This window comes from Rosa chinensis, chromosome 2 (genome assembly GCF_002994745.2).
Source record: "Rosa chinensis cultivar Old Blush chromosome 2, RchiOBHm-V2, whole genome shotgun sequence".
NCBI classification, from domain to species: Eukaryota; Viridiplantae; Streptophyta; class Magnoliopsida; order Rosales; family Rosaceae; genus Rosa; species Rosa chinensis.
In genome coordinates, this window is record NC_037089.1 from 45,165,996 (window position 1) to 45,178,680 (window position 12,685).

Sequence of the window (12,685 nt, forward strand, 5' to 3'; positions counted from 1 at the left end):
ATGCCAGACATCTCCCTTGAAATCATCACACACAAGTTGAGCATAAAACTATCTTTCTATCCAGTCTAGTAGCGGAGAAGAGCCTTCGATGAAGAGAGATACCATGCAATAGGGGAAGAGGTCGCCAAGCTTCGAGGCATTGGGTTCATCCGCCAGGTCAATTACCCTCACTGGATCTCCAACTTGGTCATAGTCAAGAAACCTAGCGAAAAATGGCGGATGTGCATGGACTTTAAGGATCTCAACAAGGCATGCCCTAAGGATAGCTTCCCGTTCCTGCGCATCGACCAACTGGTTGACACTACGGCGGGACATGAGTTGCTCAGCATGATGGACGCCTTCTCAGGATACAATCAAATCAAGATGCACCCCAGCGACCAAGAATGCACCACCTTCATAACCAACAAGGGCCTTTATTATTTCAATGTCATGCCTTTCGGTTTGAAGAACGCTGGGGCAACATACCAGCGGTTGATGAACGCCATGTCGGTTGGAAAAATAATTGAGGTCTACGTATGTAGACGACATGTTGGTTAAAAGCATCAAGGCCAGTAGACACGTGGTCAACCTCCGCATCATATTCGCCATTATGTTGGACCATGGTATGCTCCTCAACCTTGAGAAATGTTTCTTTGGCGTCACCGCCAGCAAGTTCTTGGGTTACATCGTCAGCGAGTGAGGCATAGAGGCCAACCCTAACAAAGTGCAAGCAATCCTCAACATGAAGGCCCCGGAATGGAAGGTGCACGTACAGAGCTTACAGGGAAGGCTGACCGCCCTTTCTCGGTTCATCTCTAGACTCACTGACAGGTGCCTCCCATTTTTCAAAGTCCTGAAGAGGACCCACAAGAAAGAAATTGACTGGACCACAGACTGTGAGGCAGCGTTCCAAAGCTTGAAAGAATACTTGGCAACAGTCCCACTTTTCTCCATTCCTGTACAGGGTGAGATATTATACATATACCTAGCGGTATCCGTATCGACGGTAAGCTGCGCCATTGTACGACCGGAAGGCCATGAAGAGCTCCCAGTATTCTACTTCGGCAGAGGCATAAACGGGGCGGAAACAAGATATACCCTCCTGGAATAGCTAGCCCTCGCACTAATTGTCACCGCTAGACGCCTCCGCCAGTACTTCTAGGCCCACACAATTCATGTCTTAACAAACTAGCCGCTGAGGCAAGTGATGCAGAACCCTGAGCACTCCGGGAGCCTTAGCAAGTGGGCCATTGAGCTCAGCGAGTTCGACATTGACTACAGGCCACCGACCGCTATGAAAGGCCAGGTGGTGGCAGATTTCATCACTGAGTTCACCAAGCGTTAGGATAAGCCCAGCCAAGGGCCAGAAGAGGCCAACGTAGAGATGGTAACCGTTAAGGAACCAGCCCCCCAGCAACACTCAGACTGGAACCTCCATGTGGACGGCTCCGCTTGCGCCAAGGCCTGCGGCGCCTGAGTCATCTTGACGGGACTAGGGAAATAAACGTGGAATACGCGTTAAAGTTCAATTTCTCAGCCTCGAACAACATGGCGGAATATGAAGTGCTTATAGCAGGCTTACTCCTCGCCATAGACTCGGGGGCTGACATTGTAAACATATTCAGCGACTCCCAGCTAGTAGTTAACCAGGTCAACGATAGTTTCCAAGCCAAAGACCAACAGTTAGCTGCATACTTGGGGTACGTCAAGACACTTCTAAAGAAATTCAAATTTCACACTATCACACAGATCCCCAGGGAAAAGAACGCGAAGGCTGATTCTTTGGCAAGACTAGCAACTGCTCAACCACACCAAAGTCCAGCGGACACAAGGGTGGAATGCCTTGACAAACCAAGCATCACAAAAACCCTAGCGGAGATCTTCAACATTGACGTCAATCCCAGCTAGATGGATGAAATTATATAATATAAACTCAATGGGACACTGCCAACGGATAGGGTCGAGGCAAGGCAACTCAAGCGGAGAGCAACCCGCTATAACATCCAGAACGACAAGCTTTACCGCCAGGGATTCATCCATCCTAACCTCCGATGTCTTACCTCAGAGGAGGGAAAGGCCGTTCTTGCAAGGATACACACCGGGGAATGTGGAAACCGCTCGGGCGCCAGATCTCTGGCCAATCGCACAATGCCACAAGGCTACTTCTGGCCCACTCTCGGGGTCGATGCCAAGAAGGTTTCTAGATGTTGCCACAAGTGTCAACAGTACGCTGACCTTCCCCATGCACCGGCGAAACCCTTGTCAATCATCATTGGCCCATGGAATCACTCCATGTAGGGCCTAGACTTATTTGGAAAATTCCCAACTGCTAAGGACATCAGTTCAAGTACATCACTGTCGCCATAAACTGTAATAGCAAATGGATAGAGGTAGAACCATTGACGGCAATAACTACCACCAAGGTAACTCACTTTCTTTGGAAGAACATCTACTGCCAATACGGCATCCCCCATACCATCATCACAGACAATCGCACACAGTTCAACAACAAGGAACTCATATCTCTCACCGCTAACCTGGGCACCAAGATGAGTTTTGCATCTGTCGCTCACCCCCAAACCAACGGCCAAGTCGAAGCAGCAAACAAGATAATCAAGACTGCTAAAAAAGAAACTCGACGACACCAAGGGTTTATGGGCGGAGAAACTCCCAGAAGTTCTGTGGGCCATCAGGACTACCCCAACTTCCGCCACTTGTGAAACACCATTCTGTATGATGTAGGGAACTGAGGCCGTCCTACTCATTGAGGTCACCCAACCTACCTCTATGGTCGAGGGTTACTGCTTCGAGACCAACGGCGAAGGCATTAACCTCGATAAGGACTTCTTCGAGGAGAAATGCCATAAGGTCCATTTGCACAACTTGCAAAACAAGCAACGGGTATCGGGTTTCTACAATGCCAGAGTCAAAGCCCGGAACCTCCAACTAGGGGACTGGGTAATGAAGGAAGTCATTCCACCGCCAACGGCACTCCGCCCAACTTGGGAGGGACCATACAAAATTGTGGAAGTCGTTAGCCCCGGTACCTTCTACTTACTGGACAACGACCAGCCCTTGGAATACCGAACACCTTCGGTATTATTACAAATAGTCATGCCGCTACCCAAGAGTATCTTGACTTAGTTAAATTTTTGTTCCATATTTAGCTAAGGGAAGCTAACCAACGGGTACAACTCCGCTTTTGTAAACGCTGATCTGTCTACTATCAATGAAATGAGGAATTATTCAAACCATTATCACCAAGTCCAAGCACAAGAATTAACTGGCAACGCCAACAACATTTGGTGGACCACGTCCACTACGTCGTGCACTTGGAACAATTTTAATTCCTTTAATGTTTCATTGATTAACAAAAGCAGTCAAAACTCTAGCGGTATGTCAACATGCAAACAATGCAATCAGGCTATCAAGAAACAATCACACTTTGGCAAAATTTCCTAAATTTCATATATATAGGGTCGGGACTCCCCGCCCAAAAATATTGTCAAAATACAAAAGGAAACCAAGCCTTAGAGGCATTACAAAAATGACAGATGACCCGGCCCTACGATGATCTTCAGGGATTGTTGGGTGTGGCGGTGTCATCCTCACCATCCTTCGGTGGCTGTTGCCCAGCTAACCGGCTGGTCTGGTCGAACCCATGAGCGGTTGGACTCGGCGTCACCATGGTGCCATCCTCCCGAGTGTTGGCTGCCAGGAACTCAGCATGGGACACTTTAGATTGAGTAGGCATGGGAGTCCGCTGGGCATCATCCGTCGGACCATGGTCACGCTCACCGCTATAATAGCGCTCACCCCCAGTCTGAGCAGCGGCAGACCCACCCATGGGCACGGGAGTCTGGTTCGAAGTACTAGCAGATTGGGACGCTTTGACCCAGTCAATGGTGCCCTTCTTGTTCAGCAGCACTAGGTTGGCAGCAGCACCAGCCATCGCTGCCTCAGTCAAAGATTACTGGTACACCATCGACTGCTTGAATGTGTCCACCGTGGCGGCCTCAGCATGGCTTTTCTCACTCCCCAGGCGGGCAACTTCATCCTCGAACTTTTTCAGCTCCGTGGATTTGGTGGCAGACTCCTGTTGGAGGATCTCAACTTTCTTGGCCTTCGCCGCCAGCTGATCCTTTAGCAGAACAATGTCTTGCTTCAGCTGAGACACGCGGTCATTCCGTTCAATATCCTACTCAATTGCAACACTTAGCTTGCCACGGGCATCCAGGGAATCACACTCCGCCTTGGTCAAACACCGCTGGGTATCCACCAACTTGTCTTGGGCCTCATGCAACTCCCTCTGGAGACCTCTGATTTCCTCCTTCAGCTGCCATTCAACCCGAGGTTGGCTCGACGCTGCGAGGAATAGCTCGTGCAACCCGACGGACAGATGTCCAAACGCCGAGCTAAATGGCCATTGCTAGATGGTCGTCGAGCGAACTGTCCCATCTAGTCCACTGAACTCGAGCCGCTGGCAGAGATGGAATAGAAACTCTCGCTCGGGATCTGTCAGAAACTCCTTATAGACAGAGAACGAGTCTAGCTGCCCTGCTGCACCTTCCCAGCTACAGCCACGGTCACCTTCGGCGGGGCCTGTTTTGCCTTCTTCTGCTGGCCGACACGGAGGATCTCCGCATCATCTACCTCTTCTTCATCGCTGTCATTCTGCCACCGCTTCCTCTGCAGAACCACTCATGTCACACCAGCGACGACAGGCCTCGATGTCATTTGCGGCTCCCACCCCGCAATGGAAACTGGTTCCCTCGTGGACACCACCCTCTCCTTCTGGGGCCCACGCCTGTTGGCGGGCACACTCTCCTTCAGTTGCACAGGAGCGGCATGGGCCTTGCTCCCCCCAACAGCCCCCTGCTCGTCGTCACCCTCAGCCGGCACCACGGTCTGATCAGCGGGAGCGATGTGTGAGTGATAAGGCATCGGTATCACCACAGGAGTCTCAGATTGGCTCACCGCCAGTGTCCGTGGATTGACGAAGGTTTGCTGAGCCGCCAGCCCCTACGCGTACATGCTCTCTAAAAAATTATTGATTTCGGCGTTGTCCATAGCTTTATCAAATGTTTCGCGGCTCGCTTTGTTACCCGGCAGAGAATCTAAAACAAAAACAACGAGTTAGCCTGGTACAAATTGCGCTAGGGCACCACTCAGCGAAAGTTACTTACTAAGGGTACGCGTCAACTGTAGGTCTATCAACAACTCCCAACTGGTGAGCAGATGAAGGTCAAGCAGGTTGTGATTCCGCCAGCAGTCATTAATCCTGGCCACACGGCACTCTTCCTGGCACGTCAAGTTAAAGCGCAGTCCCGCTACACAGAAAAAAGAAGTACAGAGGCATTTCACACAAGCAAAACCGGCAACTCCTATCAGAGGAAGCTAGCGACAACCTCGAATAGGTTGGAACTTCGACTTAATTCTGAACGTCGACGCCCCCTCATTCGACCCCGCTTGATATTCCCATCCCGCGGTGGCAACGTAGAAGGTCCCCCGCCAAGAAGTCATGGAATCCTTCAGATTCTCGATTAGCTTGGGCGTCCTCTGGAGGCGGCTCAAGTTCACCTGACCTCTGCATCCTTTGCGCCTCACATAGACCAACTCATAGAAGTGAAGTACCTCCGCTACGGTTGGCCCTTCACACCCAGATAGACGCGAAAACAAGTTCAACTCCATCAGCAACCACCACATGTTGGGGCAAATCTGCCCAAAGAAGAGGTCAAACTCGCACACCAGGATCTAGAGGTTCAGGAATAGCGGAAAGGTGACACCTTGGGGGAAGATGGCCTCATGAACGGCAGCATACCCCTCTGGCAGAATGGAAGCCTTCTCATTAGCGGTAGGCCGGCGCAACTTCACCACTCCAGGAAGGCGGAACACCCGCTTCAGACGGTTAACGGCGGCCACATTCATCGGCCCTTCCACCTCATCAACTGCAGTACCATCACGTAGAACCCAGGCAGACTCTATCTCGTCCCCGCCAACCTCTCCCCTATCAGCGGAACGGCTAGCGGCCCTATTGCTCGCCAGCCTTTCCTCGAGCAGATTACGGACGGCAGCATCCTCCCTTGTCCTAGAACTCTCTAGTCACCCACCTTTAGCCATTGCTATGTCCCAGGGTGTGGTCTGTAAAGGTTCGTTGTCTAGCAGTTCCGACAGTGAGGTTCCAGCATGAGCAGATAGACGCAGTGAATCAATAAAAATCCTATCTGCAACATTCAGCGACACATCAGACCCGGAATCCTCACTGCTTGAAATCTCTACGACGCTAGCCATCACAAACCCTAAAACCCAAACCAGTCAATTCCAACAAGATCTAAACCACCCCTATGTCAGATTTTAGCCAAGAACCTCAAGAACGACCATACCCAAAAAACCCCAAGAAGTGCTAAAACAAGAACACAGCGCATATACATCCAAAACCCAGATTCAACTATCTAAAAAATCCATAATTACTCACATTAATGGCGAGGATGCAGGCATGCTGAGGAGACGTTATTCCACACACTAACCCAATACAAGATGGCCACGTGTCGGGCGCCATCAAACGAAGCGTCTATCTGAAGTAACCATACACAAAGCAGGTATACCAACCGTCGAGCGAGAGTCTCCGCTGAGTGCAACACCACTAGCGGAACTTCTCCTTTTTCATCTTGCAAGTGAGAGTCTCTGCTAAGCGCAACACCGCTAGCGGAACTTCTCCCTTTGCATCTTGTAAGCGAGAGTCTCCTCTAAGTGCAACACCACTAGCAGAACTTCTCCCTTTTCATCTTGCAAGCGAGAGTCTCCGCTAAGTGCAACACCAGTAGCGGAACTTCTCCCTTTTCATCTTGCAAGCGAGAGTCTCCGCTATGCGCAACACCGCCAGCGGAACTTCTTCGTTTGAATCTTATAAGCAAGAGTCTCCGCTAAGCACAACACCGCTAGCGGAACTTCTCCCTTTTCATTTTGTAAGCGAGAGTCTCTGCTAAACACAACACCGCTAGTGGAACTTCACCCTTTTCATCTTGCAAGCGAGAGCGTCCGCTAAGCGCAACACCGCTAGCAGAACTTCTCCCTTTTCATCTTACAAGCGAGAGTCTCCTTTAAGCGCAACACCGCTAGCGGAACTTCTCCATTTTCATCTTGCAAGTGAGAGTCTCCGCTAAGCACAAAACCTCTAGCAGAACTTCTCCATTTTCACCTTGCAAGCGAGAATGTCCGCTAAGCGCAACACCGCTAGCGGAACTTCTCCCTGTTCATCTTGAAAGCGACAGTCTCCGCTGAACGGCAACCAGCCAGGCCCCTGCGACACTTCTGGCCGCTTACTATTAGTGGAGGGACTTTCGCCCAAGGCGATTCTAGAGGTAATGCCTCATTCCGACAGCGACATCCACGTGGCGTTACAGTCGACAATCTACGATAACCGCCACACAGTGTTATAGAAGCTACGTCCATACGGGACAGGAGGACTTGTCAACAGTCTACGATGGCCCTGATCAGGCATGTTGACCCCCGCCACTCAGGTATCAAAGATTGGGCTTGCTACCCAACACCCTATGCTCCGCACAGCTCCCCTCAACAAACAATATACCGACCAAACGACGGTCTATCTTAGCCGAGGAGTGGGGGACTCCCTTGGGGGGCTTAGCAGGGGCCCACCTGAAAGGGGTATAAAGCGTTTGCTCAGTAGGCCCATGGTTGACAACACACTGATGCTAATTATGCTTTTGCAAGTCTAGAGGAGGTAACGCTTCAAACCGCGAGGCAACTCCCCAACCAAGATTGCCCTCCTTAACTGGGGACTTGGGGGACTTGTACTTACATGAGCATTTTCTAAGCATAATTAGCCATAGTGAGCCACATTCATACCACCGCCAGTGGTACCAACGACCGTCAAGGGTGTGACCTACGGAAACACCGCCAGACAGGCTATCGCCTGAGCCTCGGCTCCCCCTCAGACCACCGTCGACGTGCCTTCACGCGCCTCGCCAAGATAGCATTAGAAGGTCTAGAAGCTGGGAACTGAAGCATATCAGTCCCACATCGAAAACATGGAATAGGTCAGCCTCGCCCTCACCTGTAAAATGTTCTTTCCTCTCTCCTCATTAATTACGCATTTACTTCTTACCTACTGTTATTCTGTCAACATAAATACATTGACTAACTTAGGCATCGAAGAAGAGAAGACTGCCCAGCGCGGTCTCCCTTTGACGCCCTTTGTATTTTACTTGACAGGTAGTGGAAGTATTGATCACATCACGAGTAGCGGTTCGCCCACCGGACCAGCATTAACAAAGGTTTAACCACCACTGAATCTTAGATATTAACATGTCATATATGCCAAGCAGGCTTGCTGAGCAGAGCAATCTTCCTCGACTTTGATGGATTCTTGTTCTTTTACCCAAGATTTCTACCTATCTTCTTCTTAGTGTCCTTATTGCACACCACCTCAGACTTAGGTCAAGGATGCTACATAGAGCTTTAACTAGTCCCAACGACCGTGCATTGAATTTGGAACAAAATTCCATCATTTTGAGCTTCTTTCTGGGTGCATCAGTGCTCAAAGAGTTAGCAAAAAGATCAGGCAAGAGTACCTTCAGTTTTTTTTGGGATTGATATTTAGAAGGTTGCCGCTCCCGTTTGGACAGAGCAATTGCTTCCACTGGGACCAGAGCCAAAGTTGTATCGTCCTCCTCCTTGCTGGAAGATGACTTGACATCTGTGGAATGCAATTTGTGGCTTCCTGGTTCCTTTGGGTGAAAAAGAAAGTGTGTTATTGGAGGTAGAATTGGAGCCTGGAGGCCCTGGAATTTGAACATGCTATTCTAAGAGCGGCTTCGTATGAAACCAAGAGATGAACTCATGATTTCCAACCTCCTATGAACATAAGCTAATTCCATTCTTAGTACCTCCCAGCCATCTGTTGCAGGACATATAGCATTCTCATGATAAATCAGATCATGATAGTTGCAACTTCACCTTCTTTTTCAGAAGAAAAAAAAGGTTTAGAGAGTTCATGTGAAACCCTAACCCTAACCCTAATCTAGCCTATGTTGTCAAAGAGTTTGTCATCTAATTCCGTGACATTTCCAGCAATGGTAATGATGTCTTTGATGGTGTCCTTGTTCTCAAAGAGTGGAGGAATATTAGTGATATGTACCCAGAAGTACAAGGCATCCAGTGCTACAGATTGCGACGACGCAACTTCATCATATTCCTACATATGATCGATGCTTGGTTGAAGCGCCAAGGTCCACTACGTAAAACCTTGTTATGATCTCGTCTGAGATCAAGTGCAATCAAAAAAGGGTTCTCAGCCCTCTCTTATATCCTGAAGTCACGTTCAGGGACCCAAACCCGACGGAAGAAACGCCGGAGGTCCTGCAATGGGGCCGGTTTCACAACAAGCATCCGGGCTAGTAGATAGGACTGCGTGTAAAAGTAAATACGTGAATTTTATTTGTTACCTTAATACACTATTAATAGTAAATACGTTAACTTTATATTAAAAAAATTTATCTTTCTTCAATAGAAATCCAACACTACTAGAAAAACTAGCCATTCCACACAGATATTCACACGGAAAAGATTCTGTATGTAAAATACTGCAAACACACAGATATTTGTGTGCAAAAATATAGTCACACAGTCTTCCGTGTGAAATGAAAACTAAAAGTTGGACCTCAAAAATTCACATGGATATCAGTATGAGTTATGGTGATACAGAGACATCCATGTAAAGAATTATTTCTACTTTAAAAATTATTATATTTGTGTCAAACATTCACACAGACTTCAGTGTGAATCTTATTTTAAAATAAAATAAAAACAACTTACCTATTTAAAATTTAATTAATGTATTTATATACAGCACATTAATTTTGAAAACATTTTATTTCACACAGATATCCGTATCTACGATTTTTTTTTTCAATAGCCTAAATTCCAATATTCTCGTAAATACTTCTCTCTCTCAAATCTCTCTCTTTGAGAGTTCTCTCTCAGATCTAGCTCTTTCTCAGGTAAGACATCGTTTCAAATTCCTCTCTTTTATTATTTCTTGTAGATCCTAATCTTGCTTATTCTAATACGATGTTTCGACTTGCTTCTATTCCAGGCTCCCTCAATTTGGATTCGAATCATAACAGGTCTCCCACCTCAAGCCATAACTCTTTGGATACACACTTTGAACTCGCAGTATCAGAGAAGAAATTCTGCGAACAAGTACTGGGAGGCATAATGGAGGACTTGGTGTCCAGATCTCTAGTTCAGTGGAAATGTATTGCTTTGCCATTCCCCTTTAGTTTTCTATAAATCACTTTTGCTTCTTTGTTTTTTTTTTTTTTTGTCCCTGGGCTTGTTCTTTACAATTGATTCATAAAAGTACCTTTTCTTTCTCACGATGTTGAATCATTTTTTTTTTTTTTGACTTTGTCAAGGGGAACCCAAAGGCTTCCTAGGCCCAAGATAAAGCCCTTCGACGCATGTGAAATGCTCCAACTGTGCATTGCAGCACAGTGCCTGGCCACTTTGACAGTTTCGGGGACGGACCTAGGTTGGGGAGCACACCCAACTAGGCAGAACCACTAGACCACTTGCAATGGTTATTCTCGAAGTTGAATCATAAATTGGGTTTTTTGGAGCTGGTCTAATGGATCTAACAAGGCAATTATGGTGGTAGTAGGGATTGATATTTATGAACCCATGTAGGAATTGATTGTCAGGCGACTTTGGAAGGCCAACTTGAGGAAGTGGCGATGGAGGCTGAAGAAGCTGAGGGTTGCTTAGGCGATTTGGGTATTCCGATACTGTTATTCTTTTGCTGGAGAGCATGTACAATTTGGATATATTAGTTTTGTTTTGGTTTGGTAGAGTACTAACTGTGTGTTGTCTGTTTCTAGTGGATATCCGTAGAGTAGTACTAGGAGGCATAATGGATGGACTGGTATGGCCAGAATGCTTTGTAAATCTCACAGATAAAATCATGGCGGTGTTCTTCAGATTCACAGTTGCTTGGAGCAGCAAAGAGCCACAAGAACTTGAACAAATAGTCTGGGCTTCAAATGGCGGAGTGCCACCCTCACGAGATCAGTTAATGTCTGCTAAAAAGAAAGAAAGAGGACAATCAATTGAAGAACTAAAAAATAAATATGTGAAAATCTAAATAATTTAATAAAATTCAATAAAAAAATTTGTGTGGAGTTGTGATTTAAGTGGGACCCACCATATGCATTCACACGGACAAAAAAAATCGGTGTGCAAGTAGTATTAGTAACGCCAGTAATACGGATGGATTGTTAATCCGTCGTTGTACTGTGTGAATCAACGTATTCATACAGATTTCCTATGAAATACTTCGGTTTCACACGGATTCTCATCCGTGTGTGATGGGGGGTTTTCTAGTAGTATAAAAATTTCTTTTATTATATGTAATTTTGAGAATAAACTGTTAAGATAGCTTATGCATGTAACTTAATTTTAATTTTTTTTTTCTGCTTCTAACCTCAGTCAATGTAATGGCCCGTTTGCACTAGACTATAAAGTGAGTGGAAGTGTGGTGTACGTACACTAGATTTGCCCTTACCTGTAACAATAGACACACACACTTTGATATGATCAAAAAGGATGCTTTATGTTTATTTTTTATTTTTTTTCTTTTTTTATCAAACGCATTTATTTCATTAATCAAAGTAAGCATTCCACCCTCGTCAATAATTGAGAACCTAAAACGTGTGAGCATTAAACAAGAAAAAAAGACCTCAATCAATATAATAGCCCGTCTCCACTAGACTATAAAGTGAGTGGAGGGGTAACGTACATACACTAAACAACAGAAGATTTACCCTTTGTTATTTTTGTTATAATGAGATTTCATTGAACATCCAAAAAGCAAAAAAATACAAAGAACTAGCCCAAAAGTAGGTCCAAACAAAACAACTACACACATATATATGATCATGTGAAAAACAAGTCTTGCTTTTTATATGATCAAAGTGGACGTTCTTTGTTTGTTTATATGTATATATATGATCATGTGGAAAATAAGTCTTGCTTTTTATATGATCAAAGTGGACGTTCTTTGTTTATTTTTTTATTTTTTTATCAAACATATGTCATTAATCAAAGTCGAAGTTCAGAATAGTACATAAATAAAATTTAAAACTCTAATTTTTTTTCTTTTTCTGCCGAGACGAAGATATTCATGAATATAGATTATTGAATTATGGAAAACCCCTAGGAAAAAAAAAAAAAAAACTCTCTTTCTAGGATGCCATTGGCTGTACTAGTGCCTGTCCGGCTGTGTCCAGACGTTGGCGACGGCCTCTGGCCTAGCCAGCGCACTAGGTGTGTAGCCGGACAGGTCACTTGTTTGGTAGGCATGCCTAAAGCTAGGAGTATGGAATCGGGAGGTGTACTGCATCTTCTCTCTCGGTGGATGGGATTGGCTGAATCGTGGCTGCAGGCTGGGATTGGAGGGAGATTGAGGGTTTACCGAGTCAGAGCAGTGTTTGATGGGGGTCAGGGGTCAGCGGTCGGCAGGCCGGGTTAGATGGATGAGATCAGACGTTGGTTGGTTGGCTGGTGATGGTGATCAGATGATTGTTTCAGATCTTAGGGTAGATTTTCCAGGTGCTGTTTAGTGCAGCTTGGGAACGGGGATGGTTGGCGTCAATCGTCGATGCCTGGATAACATCAAACTCGCATTGTT